The sequence below is a fragment of the Myotis yumanensis genome, unplaced genomic scaffold, assembly GCF_028538775.1.
Source record: "Myotis yumanensis isolate MYYU_CA2020_CCGP unplaced genomic scaffold, mMyoYum1.0.hap1 SCAF_2, whole genome shotgun sequence".
Classification (NCBI taxonomy): domain Eukaryota; kingdom Metazoa; phylum Chordata; class Mammalia; order Chiroptera; family Vespertilionidae; genus Myotis; species Myotis yumanensis.
In genome coordinates, this window is record NW_027223753.1 from 139,717,232 (window position 1) to 139,733,138 (window position 15,907).

At 46.1% G+C, this 15,907-nt stretch overlaps 2 pseudogenes; one reads left to right on the forward strand and one right to left on the reverse strand.

Moving 5' to 3' along the window:
* Positions 1–4,982: 4,982 nt before the first annotated feature.
* On the reverse strand, positions 4,983–6,448 carry LOC139002106 (aspartate aminotransferase, mitochondrial-like; annotated as a pseudogene).
* A 990-nt stretch (positions 6,449–7,438) lies between these two features.
* On the forward strand, positions 7,439–15,491 carry LOC139002601 (CREB-binding protein-like; annotated as a pseudogene).
* The last annotated feature ends 416 nt before the right edge of the window (positions 15,492–15,907 follow it).

Here is a 15,907-nt window from a genome sequence, read left to right on the forward strand (position 1 = left end):
ACATAACTTTTAATTATTACAAGCGTATTAACCACATGACAATATACTAACCACCCAAGCAGCTATCTGCAGTGCTTCAAAGGTGGTAAATAATGATAACTTTTGTCTTCATCATCAGTTTAGTATTATTCCATAAAATTGAGGTCTTTCTGAATCCCTGCCTATGGGATTAAAAAAAAGCAAGTATAATTTTATTTTTGCTTGGAGAGCGGGAGGGGAGTAGGCAGGATTTAACTGTAAGCCTCTGTGGCTATCACATGACAAATTAATTTAACCAAGACTTGGGATTCACAAAATTTTTGTGTAACTTTTAAGAGTTTCATTGGATATAGATTAAAAAGCTTAATACCACTGACTTTCCTGGACCCTGGGAACTGAGTCCTGCCACTGAGAATCTAATTTTCATACAACATTCTAATCCACAGGCTGGAAAACAATAAAGCTCCAATACTAAATATTTGGAAGTTGTCCCTAAAGTTTACTTAATTCCAAGATGTTCCATAAATTCATTTGTACATTGCTTCAAAAAATGTGCAAACCCCTTACAGTTCAGCTCCAGCCACCCCCCCCCCCCCCCCCCCCCCCCCCGCCACACACACACACACTATATCTGAGATCTCTCAGGCATTCACTCACCACTTCCATAGAGGGACTTGGGAGTCTTCTATTTTTAGCTCTGCCTACTTTCTGAAATCTCAGTCTTTTTTTGCAATGGCAATGTGCTTACTTTTCACACAAGGTGCCATTGCAGGCAACGATCAGAGAACAGTTTTCAGACACAGAATTGAACAAAGGCATTTCAGCATGCTGCCTCATGGTACATGGCAAACCGGGGACATCTCCAGATGCAATGTCTAGGAAATAAAATGGGCTAATGCCATCTGTCAGTATGTTTATGAATCACTCAAGAGTGTTGTCATAGGCTATCTTTACCTGAAAGCAGAGTTACAACCACTCGGACAACTCCTAAATTCAGGTCTCCTGAAGGGTGCAGCCGGCAAGCAAGAGATAGATACATGACCCATTCTGAAGAGAGACTGAATCGCCACCTGGCTTGGCACATTTCAAGAGCTGATAAAGCCATCTTAATAGCTTCAGGTTGAGTTTCACTTACCCCATAGGTTGACAACCAGCATAACTGGGAATTTCTGAAACAGTAGATGAATAAGCCTAGAGTTTAAAAAAACAGTGTCCACCTGAAAGAATTGCTCCTTCACAACTTTGCCCAGTCTCTACCTGTTGTCCTGCAAAAACCTCTCATCTAGTGAATTTTAGTGAAAGCCTCTAGCAACTGTGACAAATGTTTCCTAACCCAGCTCTAGATCCTAAGTATCAGAAACAGCTGCCTGGGGCGTGGGTGCCTCCATGGGAAAAGGCAGTGCTTCTACTGGAAGGAAGTGTCATTTTCTCTTGGCGTTGTCCAAGGAGTATGCTCCACCTATAGTCAGCCTGGCCCTGTTCCCACAGCTCCTCCTGTTATCCCGAGGATACAGAAGGCTATGGCATCCGTGGGGTCTCCCCCTGGGACAGATGTGAAGTAGCTCCTGCGACTTCTTCCACATTTAGGTATGAGTGAGTGTCTTTGGCCAAGTTGTTGAAGTCTTAATTCTCAGTCTTGTACCTCCAACTGCTTGCTGAGCATCCAGTGCAGCATGTATTTATCAGCACCCACTGTATACAAAGTACTTTACAAAAATAAGAGTTGCCTGGCCGGTGTGACTTAGTGGTTGAGAGCCCACCTATGAACCTATATGTATATTTTTTTTAAAAAGAATCAACAAATCCAAAACCCAGATTTCTGTCTTCTACCCCAATCAGCCTTTTCTCTTCCCTTGTTTGTTTTTATAATTAACAATGCCTTTCTCCCTTGTTGAAACATCAGAATCATCTCTGACCTCTCCTTTTCCCCATCTTACTAGAACTTCCATCCTTGGGTCATTAACACCTCTCACTTTCTTTTTTTAAAATATTTTTATTGATTTCAGAGAGGAAGGGAAGGAAGAGAGAAACAACAATGATGAGAAAGAATCATTGATTGGCTGCCTCCTGCATGCCCCACACTGGGGATCCAGCCTGCAACCTGGGCATGTCCCCTGACTGGGAATCCAACCATGATCTCCTGGTTTATAGGTAGGCATGCAACCACTGAGCCACACCGGCTGGGCAACATCCTCCACTTTCACTCATTCAATACATATGTATTAAGTACTCCTATATGCCAGGCACTGTTGTAGGTGCTAGGAAAAGTGTAACAGTGGGAAAACAGACAAAAATTCTTGCTCTTCTAATAACTAACAATCTCCTGAAATAGTCCTCAAACATCAACTGTTGAGCCTTTCATCTCCATTTCACCTGTGCTTTCCTCTCACATAGCGTTCATTCAGCCCATCCCAGGCCTAGATTCCCTGAGCCACCGCATCACACGTCCCAGACCTAGAACTGCTCTCTGTGATAATAGCCGAGGACCCACCACTCACTCTTTCACTTCACATTCTTAGGCAAATCTCCCAAACTCTCCTCAGGCTTCCTTCCCTTCCTCTCTAGAACACTCTGCTTCCCTGCACCCTACCCCTCAACACAAAGACTCCACCCTCCCTGCTTTCCTCAGTCTAGGCTTTGAAAACAAAAGTGACATAGGTTGAGGTCTCTTCTAAGGATCTGGTCTATGTGTGCTTTCCCCTGTGACGAAGAAGTCATGAGCCAACAGAACACCAAAGCTTAGGTTCCTTCTTTTTTTTATTAACTAATTTTTTAAAATTTATTTATTGTCGAAAGTTTTACCCCTCCCCCCAGCCATCCCCACCCCAGGTAAGCCCCTTTGGGTTCCTTCTTGAGATGAAGGAAGGATCGATATGTATAGCAGGGGTACAATGGGGCAACATAAAGAGGTTTAGGACAAATTCTTATTAACAGGGACCTAACAACACAAGGCAGAGTGTGGCAGCTCCAAATGAATCAAAGCCCTGGACAGACGTGGGAGGTCAGGTGTAGCAGAAAGAAAGTAAAGTTTGCTGAGCATTGAGGAAGGAATTTGTAATTGTTCTCACATTTAATAGTAACAAACCTGAGAATTAAATATTATTAAGGTAATATGGAGATTTAAAGAGATAACAAAATCACATTCAAACTTGGGCCTGTGTAGGTCCAAAGCCCTTAGCCATACATTCATTTGACAGAGGGAGAGGGACCTAATGCTTTTGATAGAAAATCTCTCAATTGACTCTGACATACACAGGAAAAAATTTAACTGAACAGAACAGATAACAATTCAAAATTTTATAAATTTTGATAAAATAATATTCATTTATGTCTTTAATTCTTTTTAAAAGTTTTTAAACTAAATTTCAAATTTTCTATTACATTGGCATTTCTTGTTTTTTTTCCTAGTACAAATTATGCTCTTCTTACTATCCTTAAAAATTTATTTAGGCTCCGGTTTTATGACTCATTGGTTGGAGTGTTGTCCCATACACCAAAAGCTTGCAGGTTTAATTCCCAGTCAAGACACATGCAGGGGTTGTGGGCTGGATCCCCAATAGGGGGCACGCAGGAGGCAGTGTTCTGCTCTCACATCAATGTTTCTCTCTCCCTCTCCCTTCCCCTCCTCTAGAAATCAATAAACCGTTCTTTAAAAAAAAAAAGAAGAGAATGAGCACCAGTTATTCATTCAGTTAAACATTTGTGAAGCGTTCACCATGTGCCAGGCACTAGGCAAGGAGAACTCCGAGTGGGGGCAGATAAGAGCTCTATAGAGTGTTGTGCTTATGAGCCAGGGCGCTGGAGTCTAATCATCTGGCTTTGAATCCTGGCCTCATCATTTATTCCCTGTGTGACCTTACCAAATTGCTTAATCTCTCTGTGCTTTAATTTTGTCACTTATGAAATTGAGATAAAATTGTAACTGGTTCATAGGCTTCTTTTTTTTCTCTTGGGTAACTTTATTGTCACAGGGATACCGGGCTGCACTGAGTCTACACGATTAGAGTAGATGGTGGTTATCTTTCCAAAGGGTGAATGAAGCCCGAGCCCAGCTGGAAACCTGAATATCCTCTCGCCTGGCTCAACCCCGCATGGCCGACCTGGGACGGGAGATGAGTGGCTGCACTAAGGTCCAAGGTCCAACTGGGCAGAGGCAACATCCCCGCGGGAGACAAGCAACCACCGAAGAGGATGTTGCAATCACCTGTTAACCATTCTCTGCTATTCTTTGTTGAGAAAGGTGAGGGCGTGAGGGTGAGCAGTAAATTATGCTCTTCATTCTTCAAATGAGGAAATGCTACAGGGTGCGGGTGATGGTCAATCGAGCAGTAGAAGAAGGTGCAAATCTAGGCGGGTTACAGATCTTGGTGCCTATGAAAAGGAACAGCGCTGGTAGAAGAGAAGGGAGCCTTAACATGCCCACCAGTGAGCACAAGAAGCAGAGCCTTCTTTCTTTTTTCTTATTAGTAAGTAAGACCGGAAACAGCACCTTTTCCTGTTCCTCGCTGCAGTGGCAGCCGACGCGCTGGCTTTCACAAAGCACGGTTTCTGCAATGTGGTCTGTTGTGAGGCTGCTCAATCCGGGAGCACAAATGTGAGGCTGCCCATGATTGCCGGAACCAGGTCTTCTCACAGAGACTCATATACGTGGCATCAACACCATCAGGAGCTTCAGTTAAAGCTTCTGGAATATTGCAATGGTGTGGTGGACAGGTTTGGGGCTATGGCGTTCTTGTACATGTAAACTCTTTCGGAAAAGCTAGAGCGACACAGATGAGGGAGATTTTGGTTTAGAGCCACGAAGTCCCACGCACCCGCCACAGGTGCCTCTGCCTAGTTCCCTATGCGTCCTTTGCCGAGAAACCATTTCCACGCTGAGTTTTCAGTGCTGTGGTCGAAAGAAATGATCGGCCCACCACCATCCACCCTCTCTCTCCCTCCCTGTGCATCTCACAGCAGCAGAGGTCGGCAGGGAGGTTGTCTCTGTTTCCTCTCATGGGGAATTACTTGGTGACCTGGGGAATGGCATGGGCAAGGTAGCCCACGTGGCCGGAGGTGACCCTGCCACGGACATGCGGCCACCCTTTGTCATGTAGACCGAGAACTCCTTGGTCAGCCGCTCCACCTGCTCGGGCTTCAGTCCTGTGAAACGAAACATGCCGATCTGGTGGGGGATGTGGGAGGAGCCCTCCTTCTTGAGGTTGGAGACCAGCTGCTAATGATGCGGGGGGCCATGCCTTTCACTTCCTGCAACCACTGCGTTCCCAGATCCGGGCTGTTCAGAACGGTGGAGGCGATCTGGGCCTGGTTGACAGGAGGGTTGGAACACATGGGGCGAATCAAGATCTTCAACTGTGACTCCACCTTTTGGGCCTCATCGGCACAGTGAAGGCTCCCACATGCTCACCGTATCCAGTGATGGCGAACCTTTTGAGCTCGGTGTGTCAGCGTTTTGAAAAACCCTAACTTAACTCTGGTGCCGTGTCACATATAGAAATTTTTTGATATTTGCAACCATAGTAAAACAAAGATTTATACTTTTGATATTTATTTTATATATTTAAATGCCATTTAACAAAGAAAAATCAACCAAAAAAATGAGTTCGCGTGTCGCCTCTGACATGCGTGTCATAGGTTCGCCATCACTGGTATAAGCGCATGTTCTTGGCATAGGACTGGCGGAGGCAAACGTTAATGCCCTCTTGGATGAAGCGGTGCACAGCCCGGGCATCCCTGTTTCCATCGCCGCTGGCAAAGCCTTGGTAGGCCATGTCAAAGAACGCAAAGAGATTGTTTTCCTTCACCACGGAGGCTATCTCCTTCCACTGCCGGGGCGAGGGTCCGCTCCCGTGGGGTGGTGGGCACAGGCTGCAGGAGGAGGACACTTGGCTGTGGCATTTTTGAAATGTCCTCCATGGGCCTGTAAAGTCAAAGCCGCATGTCTTGGAGTCATAATAGCCCTGCTCTGCGTGCCAGCATCCCTGAAGATGGGCGTGTGATTCCCCCAGGAATCTCGGCTGAACTTGAAAAATCTTTGCAGGAAACTGGCTCTGATCCTTAAGGCCCCGATTCCAGAAACGGTCTGCACGGTGACATCCCGGCCACTTTTCAGCACTTCGCTGTTCTCGCCCAGGGCCAGCTCTGCAGACGCCTTACAAAACTCGACCAGTCCCCATGGGCAGGTATTCCTTGTCCAGATTTTTTGCAGCAATCTGGGCCTCTGCCTCCGGATCCTAGGGAGCACGTAAGGCTTTCCATGATAGTCCCGCTAGGCACCAACTCCCAGATTCACCTTTTTGCTGTTGGTGTCTCTTTTAAAGGCTTCGGTGACTCCCAGGATGGGATCTGGGGGACCCACCTCCACATGGGCCCACCAGGAGCTGGCTCAGGCAGAAGCCACACCTGCGAGGCCTGGGTGGAAGGCGGTGGTGGCCCAGGACAGGATGCGGCTGGAGTGCAGCAGGGCCATGGTGGGCACGCGGGCAGTGGCAGCTGCAGGTCGGAGCGAGGGCGGTCTCTCTCTCTCTCTCTCTCTCTCTCTCTCTCTCTCTCTTTTAAAGGCAAAATCTATTAGGTTCTTGTGAGGATTAAATGAGACTCTTGGTAAAGCCTTTGGCACACTGACTGGCATGTAGAGTTCTGTAGCTATTGGTGCTGAGGAGGACAGTCAGAGGCCTGCACATGAGCATAACATACCGTGCCTCATGGCCCTCGGGAAGATGGAAGGGCTTTCCAGAGCGAGGCCTTGAAAACTGAGTTTCTTGTAGTTGGTTGAGAAAAGAGGAGGGATGCGAAGGAGAAGACCTGGTGAAGGTGGCTGAGGAGGCTGTGGGAATTCAGCCGGGGGTGAAAAGGCTTAGGAGCTAAGAGCCGTGTTTAAATACTGTGCTTGGGTATTTGACAACAACAAAAGAAAATAGACTTACTTTACTGCTACCTGGAAAATATCCAAGCCCAAGTGGAAATGACAAAATGACAGTCCTCTCAATATTTGAATGAACTTGTGAGTAATAAGGATTTCCTTAAATTTTTTCGAGGATGATATGGCTCGTCTCTGTGCACCACTGCCTGTCAAAACACACCACCTTCTTTATGTTTCACATCCATGTTCCCTTTACCTTTGTCAAGAGAAACCTGAGTATTTTCAGGAATCAGTGGGCCCTAAACTTTAAGGGAGGCTGCGCTTTCCCCCAGCCCCAGGGTTATAACTCAGGATTGCTTTGAGCCAACATGGTAAGCATTGCCCTTGTCACTGATTAGTTTAGGGGTGGAGAGCTACACAGTTCTTGCCAATGACATGAGAGAGCAAGGACTTAGGAAATGTTTTCCTGATCTCTTCAAGAGATAAATGAGGAAAGTGAGGGCTCTCCCTCTCCCTTTCCCAGCTGTGAAACACCACTGTATGCAGATGGGAATCCTGGAGATGTGGCTTCATCCTTAAAATAGTCCAGTACGAACAATGGAATGTGAGTGACAACGGGGGACATGAAGAGGCCAGTTAGGTTGCTGCATTCAGGGAGATGGTGGGGACTTAGAACAGCCAAACCCAAGGATGGATGAATTAAGGGAACAAATAACAAAAACCAATTAGAGTAAGACAGACCAAAGATAAAAGTAAGATAAAAGCAAGCTAGAAGTAAAGCTAATCCCACTTCTAGGAATATATCCCAAGAAACCAGAAACACCAATCAGAAAGGATATATGCACCCGTATGTTCATAGCAGCACAATTCACCATAGCTAAGATTTGGAAACAGCCTAAGTGCCCATCAGCAGATGAGTGGATTACAAAACTGTGGTACATCTACACAATGGAATACTATGCCGCTATAAAAAAGAAGGAACTTTTACCATTTGCAACAGCATGGATGGAACTGGAGAGCATTATGCTAAGTGAAATAAGCCAGTCGGAGAAAGATTAATATCACATGATCTCACTCATATGTGGGATATAATGATCAACATAATTTGATGAACAAGAATAGATCTAGAGACAAATGGTAGGGGAGGGGGTGGGTAGAGAGCAACCAAAGGACTTGTATGCATGCATATTAGCATATCCAATGGACACAGGCACTGGGGTGGTGGGGGCTTGCCTGGGGTGGGAATGGCTGGAGGGGGGTCAATTGGGGAAAAAGAAGACATATGTAAAACTTTACATAATAATAATAATAATAATAAAATGCTTAGTGGAAAAAAAATAGAAGTAAAGCAGTAAAGCTGACCAAAGAATAATCCCAAACTCCCCTGTATGCTCATTTTGATGCATCAGGATATTAAAGTTGGAAAAGCTGATGAATTTTCTACTAACACCCTCCCCCCAAGATTCTCCCTGAAGAAGAGAGATAAAAGCCCTCAAGGCAAAGGATACCAGCCCTGGCTCGTCCTGGAGCATGCCCATGTCTGTTCTCGTACATGAACATTTTACTTCCTCCTAAACTCCAAGGGTCCCCATGAGGCTTGCAACCAGGGAAACATCTGTCAGTGGCAGCTCCTCTGTGGCTAACCCCTTGAAACTGTCTCCAAGCCCCCTTTTCTCTGACTTTCTAGTGAGCTAACAGCAGCCCCGCCCTGGCTTACTTCTTTCCTATAACGTTTCCAGGGAACCAAAGCAGGGCACCACCTGGGCTCTCTGCTGTTGCATCTCCTACCCTAAGTCCTTCCTTTGTCTCACTGTCCCCAGCTTTAATAAGCATACTCTCAAAATCACCTGGACTCCTTGTATGAAGTCTTTCCGGCACGAAGTCAAGAACCCACACACTACCAGCCAGTCCGAGGCAGACCCACAATGGCCAGTCCCTGTCCAGTGATGCTTCTGTAGTTTGAAAATGTTTGTTGCCTCTGTTTTTCTGGCACCCTAAGGATGTATTTAATCTGCCTTTGGATAATTCAGTTTTAACTGAGCACCTACTATGCAAAGCTCTGTGCTTCATGCTGGATGATGCAAAAGGGTGACATGGCAATGAATGAGTGGGGAACTTCTTAGGTCACCAGAAAAGGACTTTCTGAGGAGGGACCTTTTAAATTAAAACCCAAATAATAAGGAGAAGCAAGCTATGCAAAGATGAATGAAAGAAGCAATCCTATGTAACTATAGAACCAGCTCAAAATGGCTCTATCCTGCTTCTAACAAGATACTGGGTTGCTTCTCTGATATAACAGACCACAAGTGCAAGACATGCAGCTGAAACATGAGCAGATGAGAGAATTTTGACCTCTGGCTGCACCTGGACCCAAAGTCTCACCACCTGCCACCCCTACCCACCCCTCCCTTCCCCCATAGAACCGAAGGACCAGGACATGACCAGAACGTGAACTCTAGAACCCTTTCGAAGCAAACGGTCCATTGTCCAAGAAGATGGTGCTGAAGCACCTTACCATTTCTTATAAATGTCCAAATTCCAAAGCTTCCAATCAAAACCTGCCTGGCCAGCATTTTCACATACCAGCCTGTTCCCCCTAACCCCTTAGACTCACCCCAAACTTTGGATGGGGGAGACAGATTTTAGGAGGATTTTCTGTCTCCTCACTGGTGACCCACAAATATAATAAAGGCTCTTTCTTTATCTTGAAAGCCAGTGCCATAGTTTCGGCTTCTGTGAGTATTAGGCAGCAGGCCCTTGCTCAGCAACAGGAGGAAGAGGAAGTCAAAAAGAAACAGGACCCTGGACATCAAATAATTCCCCAGCAGTCAAGGAGACTGACAAAAACCAGATAATTGTAACACAATGGCTTCCTGCTGTACCAGCCTGAGAGCAGTGTCCTGAGAACCCAGAGGAAGGGGGTAATTAATCAGAATGAAGATTTGTGCAAGGGCTGTGTCAAGCATGGTCTATAAAAATGTAGAGTAGCACTGTGAAGATTTTAGTCCTGCCTTCGGATTGCTGGGCTCCATTCCACACTCATCAGGATTTCTGAGTGGGCTGCCTGGAAGTCTATGCGTTTAACAAGCACTCTACTGAGGGGAAGAAATTTTGGAATCCTCTGGTTTAGAGAAGAGGCCTTGGAATTGAAAAGATGCCTCAGACACATGGCTTAAGTCTCACTTTCCTCCTCTGTCAAATGAGGGTAATAATACAGTCGTTCTCAGTGGGTAACTCTGAGGATTGAGATAGTGTTTGTGAAGTGTCATCTGTTATGGCTATTGTAGGAAGAGTACAACTTCGATCATAACTGAGTAAAGAACTGACCATGTGTCCCAGAGCTCACTTCACATATCTCAGAATCTTACCTCACAGGGGAAATGACAGTGGCAAGGTCACAGCTGCTGGGCCAAGAGAGGGAGGCTGGAAAAGCATCAGTCAAGGCTGGGCGGAGGCCAGTTTGCACTGGGGAGAAAGAACAGTGAACAGCTGCGAAGTTGTCAAAGGTTTGTAGGAAACAGCTGGCTCTGCCTCTTCATTGTTTCTCTTTTCTGTTTTTAAATTTCCTCTTTCACACGAGAATTGTTTGTCGTTCCCTCCCTGAGACCCAAGGCTAATCCTTGGCTAAATAGAAAGTCATCTTACTTAAAGAAGAAAACCCCATGTAATAGTGAATGCCAAGTGTAATTGAAAAATACAAATTTTTAAAAAATTAAAAAAAAAAGAGAATCCAGGTGTAAACAATGATATAATGAAGCCACTTTATAATGGAGCTGGAGCTGCCATGCCAGAGAAACTGGGACGTTTAAAACAAAGTAAAATAACCTTTGGACTGGGCCTAAGCAACCTTCTTTCTCAAGAGCTGTTGGTGCCCCAACCGGTTTGGCTCAGTGGATGGAGCGTGGGCCTGCAGACTCAAGGGTCCCGGGTTCGATTCCGGTCAAGGGCATGTATGTACCTTGGTTGCAGGCACATCTCCAGTTGGGGGGGTGTGCAGGAGGCAGCTAATCAGTGTTTCTCTGTCATCGATGTTTCTAACTCTCTATCCCTCTCCCTTCCTCCCTGTAAAAAATCAATAAAATATATTTTTTTAAAAAAAGAGCTGTTGGCAAAGCCAGCAGAAAAACAGTGATTATGACGACTAGATTGATGGCCACTGGGTTGAAAATTTAAAACATTGTTTAGAACTAACATCACTATGTTATGTTATCTGCAGCAATAGAACGGTCTTCCTTCTCATGATGTAACTGTTCCCATTCCCATAAATACCCACTGCCTGTGCCTCCTAATCGGAACATAGTTTGGGTTTCTGCCTAAATTACTGATTTCTGAATAGTTATTCTTTGATCTCAAATAAATGCTTGTTTGCCTGTCACTTTGAAAGGCCCTTTTATTTTTAGGTTAGCACAGAGAAGTTAGTTTGGCAGAGGGAGGTCAGAGCTGGGAAATAATGAATCGACTCATATCGTTTCAACAACACATGCAGCCTGAAAATTGCTGCCAGCAATTGGCATGCTCACCCCCTTCCAACTGATTTAACAAAACTTGAGATGCTAGGGATGCAGTGATATCAACATCCCCCCCCCCCCACCCTTAACTGCAGTGATGTATCGCATAATGTCAAGGATGGATGGTCCCATAAGTTTATACAGAAGCATAAAAATTCCAACCACCGCCCTAGCCAGTTTGGCTCAGTGGATAGAGTGTTGGCCTGTGGACTGAAGGGTCCCAGGTTCGATTCCGGTTAAGGGCATGTACCTTGGTTGCGGGCACATCCCCAGTGTGGGGGGGTGCAGGAAGCAGCTGATTGGTGTTTCTGACTCTCTATCCCTCTCCCTTCCTCTCTGTAAAAATGTCAATAAAATATATTTTTTAAAAAAGTCCAATCACCGAGTGATGTGGTAGCCACTTTCGTAAAGTCACAGGGCAACACACTTGCCCGGATGTTGGTATTAACAAATCTACTGCACTGCCAGTCTTATTTAAAAAAATGTATAACACATACAATGATGTATAGAACATAATATTTGATAATGATAATAAATGACTATGTTACTGTTTTATGTATTTGCTATACTTTACATTTTATTATTATTTTAGAGTGTTCTCTTTCTACTTATGAAAAAAAGGTTTGCTGTGAAACTGTATTCGGTTACACAGCAAGCAGCCTCATACATCTGGTGTTCCCCATGTCTCTACCTTCCATCATTTCCCTTGTGCCTGACTTAATCTTATGTTACTTTGTATAGTAATATGTTCTACAGGTTTGTAGTTAGGAGCAATAGGCTATACCATACAGCCAAGGTGTGTAATAGGCTACTCCTTTTGGGAAGTGATTTATTTTAAGCTCTACCTTCCTTCCATAGTTCTGTTAGCTACAGATGAGTTTCTCAATATGGAAGTGAGAAGGGGAATGGGTTCCTGAAGTCATGGCACACTAAGGTGAGCATCATTCACCAGGTAGACAAGACTGCCTGGGAGTGGAGTGAGAGAAGAGAGGACAAGGACAAGACAGGTGTATCATTAAAGAAAATGGTGAGCCCACTGGTGTGTCCCATGAAAATGAAGACTCAGTGAAGGGAGATGCAAGCAGCCTATTGATTTCCCAGAATATTTCAGACCAGGAGTAGCAAGTAGAGAATTTGGAGGTTCTTGACAATGTGGTACCTTTAAAGGGTTTGAGTAAATAAAATTACTCACTCTGATCTATTTTTTTAAATAACTTCATAAATCGGCTTTTACCCTTGCTCGCCAGGGAACAGTTACATGGTTTGAAGATATAAAATAGTCTCAATGAAGACTTCAGAAACAGAATATAAGGCTCTTCCCAGTGAGGCACATGTGTTCAAAACCACAGTTTATTTAGAGACTGACTGAAATTCTGACTTTACCAATGAAAGCAAATTGCAAAGATCTGACTGTAGCACAGGTGTGGAACTCCAAGTTATTTTAGGTTTTGTATATTTTAATTCATTAACAAAGAAACATTGGAGTGGAGTAGATATCATTTTGGCTGTTATTAAATCACTTAATAAAAAAATTTAAAGATTAAAGTATCACTTTCTACATTTATGTGTACAAGTGTATGCTTATTAAAAGATGAATTTTTGTCCAGTGATTTTGGATCAAGACAGTGAACAAAATATGCAATTTGTCTATATATTTGTCTGAAGAAATGAAAACCCTATTTATACTAACCATTTTATACCTAACACAGATGAACAACAAAATTGCATTCTCCTTTTTATGTGGCTATTATGTTGTGGATTTCTTGAATTGTAGAATATTAAAATCAAAAGGCTCTAGTTTGAGCCCCTAACAACCTATGTGGTCTTAGATAACTCAATGTCTAAATCTCAGATTCCTTATATGCAAAATGGAGCTTATGACAGGTGCTTGACAGAACTACCTCTTTTTCTAATGCTGTGTTCATAGTAAGGAAGTAGTATTAGTGGGGGCCCAGAGCACACCTACATGTCATGTGACCTTGGAAAACTCTGAGGAGACACTTACTTGTTGAACCTCAGTTTCTCCACTTACAAAATGGTGATATGAAAAGCTGTTGTGAGAGTAAATCAGATGATACCTAGAAAGAGCTTAGGACAGTACCTACTATATATGTGTGTGTGTATTTATGAGTGTATGACATTATATATATATATATATATATGTAATCCTACATCATAAAAGGCTACTATGTAAATTGTCCCCTCAGGGAGGGGAGTTTGACCAGGGGGTAGGGTCAGCCGGCCAACCACCTGTGGCCTCACCCTTGATCAGCCCCCACCAACTGACTGCAGCCCCTCCCCCTGGCCAGCCCTGCCCCTGATTGGCCCTGATTGGAGCGGGCCAGCTGAAACCCACCTGTACATGAATTCATGCATTGGGCCTCTAGTATATAATATACATGATATATAACACATACATGATATGTGTGTAACATACATATCCTATGCAATGAGGTAATATGCAAATTAACCCTCACTCCATAACGCTGTCACAAGATGGCAGCATGCACAACAGGGATGGGGCCAGTGGCTGCTCCGCGCAGCTTCCGCCAGGGTTCCTGCAGCCCCACAGGGTCTCGGGGGTCGCAGTGCCACTTTGCATGGCTTCTGTAGGGGGATTATGCATGGCTTCTGTCAGTGGCAGGGAAGTGGGAGTGGAGGAGGTGGTGCCACAGCCTGGGGAGCCAGAGAGGAGGAGGCAGTAATTGCCACAGTGGGATCCTGAGGGGCGGAGGCGGGGGAGCAGAAGCAGAGGAGGTGGGGCTGCTGTGGGAGCAGAGGAGGCAGGGCCACCTTGGGAGTCAGAACAGAGGTGGAGGGGGAGCGGAAGTGGAGGAAGCAGGGCCACTGCAGGAGCTGGAGTAAAGGAGGTAGGGCTTCCTCTGCTCCCACAGCAGTGGTGGGTGAGCTGCAGTTCAGAAGCCTCTGGGAGTGGTGGCACCAGGCGATCCAGTGCTGCATCCAGTCCCTGAGGCATGCCCGCCAGTGCCGCGATGCCAACTGCCCACAGCCATCCTGCCAGAAGATGAGGTGGGTTGCGCAGCACACCAAGGGCTGCCAGTGCAAGAACAATGGAGTTTTCAGAGTGTGCAAGCAGTTCATGACCCTTTGCTGCTACCATGCCAAACATTGCCAAGAAAACACATGCCCCATTCCCTACAACCTCAACATCAAGCAGAAGCTCTGCCAGCAGAAGACACAGCACTGCCGGCAGCTCGCGTAGCTCATGTGCCAGTGGATGCCACCATCAACACCCGCACAGCGCTTCAGCCGAGTCTGCCTTCCCCTCCTTCAGCACCACTCAGGCCCCCCAGCACACCCTGGACACCACAGCCCCTGACTCTGCCCCAGACCTTGCCTGTGAGCATGTCACTAGCCGGCTTCTCCAGCATGGCCAGAACTCAGCCCCCCACCACAGTTTGCACTGGGAAGCCTGCTAACCAGGTGCAAGCCCCACCGCCCCCTGCCCAGGTCCACCTGTAGCAGTGGAGGCACCCGGCAGATTGCATGTGAGGCATAGCAGCAGCAGCATCTGTACTGGGTGAGCACCAACAATGGTATGCCCCTGAGGCACAGTGACTCTCAAGAGCCAGATGGCCCCCGTGGGCCTGAATGTGACCCAACCAGGTCAGTGGGCCTGTTATTCTGCCCCTCCGACCCCCAGCAGTGGCAGCTGGCACCCATCCCCCAGCAACAGCCAATGTGAGGCATGCCCAGACCCATGATGTCTATGCAGACCCAAGGTGCAGCCACCTCAGAGCATCTCTCCAGGTGCCCTGCAAGACCTGCTGCGGGCCCTGAAGTCTCCCAGCTCCCCCAGCAGCAGCACACACTCAACATCCTCAAGTCAAACCCTCAGCTGATGGCAGCTCTCATCAAATAGCACATGGCCAAGTTAGTGGCCAGCCAGCCTGGCCTTCAGCTGAATCTGAATGCCATGCAAGCCAGCAGGCCATGACCTGCTAACCCTCCACAGCAGCAAGCAATGGGAGGCCTGAACCCCCAGGGCCAAGCCTTGAACATCATGAACCTGAGGTGCAACACCAGCATGGCGAATATGAACTAAAGTACAGAGAGATGCCATGGAGCAGCAGCAGCAGCAGCAGCAGCAGCAGCAGCAACATTGCGAGAGGCATGTCTGACTGCCTGTGGGATCAGGCCTAAACCGGCGGTCAGACATCCTCTGAGGGGTCCCAGATTGGAGAGGGTGCAGGCTGGGCTAAGGGACACCCCTCCAGTGCACAAATTTTGTGCACCGGGCCTCTAGTAGTATATATAACATACATATATATCATGGTGTATATATCACATACATGATATATCCTATATAATAAAAGGCTAATATGCAAATAGACCAAACTGCAGAACAACTGAACTGAACACTTGGTCACTATGATGTGTACTGACCAAAAGGGGACACACGTGGGACATGGTGGGCGTCAGCCGCAACAGGATGGTGGAGCAGGTGAGTGGGGCTGCCAGATCAAGGTGGGGCACTGGTCACTGTCATTGGGGTGAGCCTCTGGTGGTTACTGAAAATTCTTTGCTCCTATGTGCC